Here is a 2,738-nt window from a genome sequence, read left to right as displayed (position 1 = left end):
TGACCTGGGATCTTCAAGTAGGAGAGGCCAGAGTCATCCACAGGGAGCCCATGACAGTAGACCGCTCCCAGAATGTTCCCTAACCCCCGCCCAAGGGGGTTTCATGCTGGGGTGGAGGAACTAAGGTAAGCAAAAGCAGATGTGGTAAGCACTAACTTAGTCCAGGAACAATGCCATGGGCTTCAGCCATTTGCTTGACCCCCACACCTTGCCAGTCCTCTCCCATGATGTTTTGTCTCAATGAGGGGCTTTTGCAGTTTTGCAGAGGAGGGCAATTGGGGAAGGTCCCACAGAGCTTACTCCCTCCCCTATATACATATCCCTATAGAGAGACACGCTGCTGCTTGTCATGATCAGCCACTTTCTGCTTCCTGCCATTTGTGGAACCAGAGAGCAGAATTAGGCCCTGTACTCCCCCAGATCCCTGAAAGCACATGCTGTTTTTATATGGTTGCACATAGGAGAGAGGCAACATTCTGGCGGGGAGCTCTGTATGATGTGTGTCACCAAGGATGGAGGCTGGTCTCTGTCGCTGGGGCTGCTTGTCTGTACTGAAATCATTCAAGCAGGCTAACAAGCAGCCTGAGTAGGAGCGAATAACCTACCGAGTATCTGTCTTTATTTCCCAGACCTGCAGGTTCTGTCACATGAATCAGTTGATTAAAAGGAGAAAATAGAGATCTGATGTTTGGTTTTGTTCTTTAAATGCCCCTTGCTCCCTCTCCCAGTCTGGTGGGCTCACGCTAACAGCATTTGTTCTACAATCTGCCTTCCAACGCCACGTCCCTGAACCAGTGGTCTGTTTCAGCTGCTACCCCATCCGTGCTGCGCGGAGCTGCACAACTCTCGACCAACCATGTTGTGTCGACATTCTTCCTACGGAAAACTCCTTTCAGAAAGTCCCTCCAATTCAAACCATTTTCTGTGGATTAGCCAGATGCCTTGGGGGGGGGGGCTGGATTTCCCATTGGCTGGGCTGTGCATCAGGCTGTGTTGCTCTCCTGCAGATTCCAGGTGTGGATAGAAATGGCGTGGACAGACCCCAGGATGCCCTTTAGGGGGCAGCTTGAAGCTGAAAGCCAGAGAGGTCATGGTGTTCCAAACCGTCCCGTTGAAATGAATGGGAAAGCAGCACTAGCCAGGATGCAACTCTTCCCCTCTCACAGAAGGAAAGAGGAGCAGCAGTGCTCCTCTCTGTAGCTGTGTGTCAGACCCTGCTGCCACAACTCCAAAAACCAGGAGTCTCAATTTCCACTGCGGTGCCCCCGCCCTCCTCAGTGCTCTCCGGGTCTCCTCAAATGTTTGCAGATGCCTTGGGTGCTGCTGAGCCTCTTGCTCGTGACTGCCTTTCCACCAGCCTTGCTTTGCTCAGCTGCATTTTGTGGGTGTGTGCAAACTGCTGAGCCGGGGGGGGAGGGGTGGGGGTGTCTCGTTTTATTCTGTGGCCGCCATTTCCTCAGCAACTGCAGAAAGGGATCCCAGAAGTTCTGGAAGCAGGAGGCATGTTCAGGGGTTTTCCAATGCCTGGCCATAAAAGTTAATTGAAGCAAACGCCCGCTTTTGGCACGCAGCCTCTAATAAGGTCATAGAGAACTGTGGGGCAGGTGCTCCGGTCTCCCGTTAACCCACCTCATGGTATTAAAGGGAGCTGGCGGGGTGGAGGTGGGGAAGCAGGCAGCTGTTTTCCAGCTGCAGGGCAGATAAGTGGAGGGGAGGCTTCCATCAACGAGGCCCCGGAACCCATATCTGTGTTGAGATTTAAAGCAGAGTGGGGCTGATGGTGGAGATCAGTACATCAGCGGGCCTTTAGCTGTCCCGCTAAGGGGCTGTCATCCTGTGAGCGCTAATAAGCTGCACAGGTTGGGCCTACTCAGCATCTGGATACGAGAGAGATTCTCTTCCCCCGCTGGAAAATGTGGTTGCCAAGAGTGGTGTTGGTGGCTCAATCAAATGTGGTCTTAATCGGAGCCAGTATGGAGTCCGTGCCCCAACACTGTAGTGGAGGTGCCCCGCTGCCTGTTGTATAAGTTGTGATGCCAAGTTCTTGGCCATACATGATCATGTGAACCCCCGTGGATCTAAGTAAGGGTTTTGTATTGCTCCTCAGCACCTTCCATGCACAATGGGGGGGGCAGTACCCAAATCCCAAAGTAGTCTCCTATGGAATTGCTAACTCTTCTCCCTCTGCTGTGTGGGGGTGTGTCTGTTTTGGTTGGTTTGTTTGGGGTCTCTTTTTAGGTTTTTGTTTAATAACAAAATGAAGCACAGCGGTGTGAACCCCAGTGTTGGGCACATGGGGCTGTATGGTGAGCATTTTAATGGTGGCCACAGTGACAAACGAGGGGGGTGATCTCTATCATCCGTTGCAGAGCACTTGCTGCATGCTAGGTGCTGTATGGACAGCAGAGAAACCACAGTCCCTGCAATGAGAGGCTTACAGTCTAAGCAGGCTGCACCTCAGCACTGGGTGAGATGCATCACAAAGCACGGCAAGGAAATGGGGGCATCTGACACGTAACATCTTGGTTTTGTGTCTGTGCACTGGGACCCTGCCTTTGCAGCTCTGAAATAAGTCACTTCGCTAGCCTCTTTCTGCCCCCCCCCCTTGAAAAAAGGGAAACCACGGCGTGAGCCGGCTGCCTTCCATCCGGTGGCTCTTGCAGGGCTTGGTGGCTGCAGCTGTCTGAGGAGAACTTCCTGCCACTTGCAGGGGAAGGACCCGTCTGCACCTGTTTGTA

Source organism: Lepidochelys kempii, chromosome 1 (genome assembly GCF_965140285.1).
Source record: "Lepidochelys kempii isolate rLepKem1 chromosome 1, rLepKem1.hap1, whole genome shotgun sequence".
NCBI classification, from domain to species: Eukaryota; Metazoa; Chordata; order Testudines; family Cheloniidae; genus Lepidochelys; species Lepidochelys kempii.
This window is presented reverse-complemented; position numbering follows the sequence as displayed.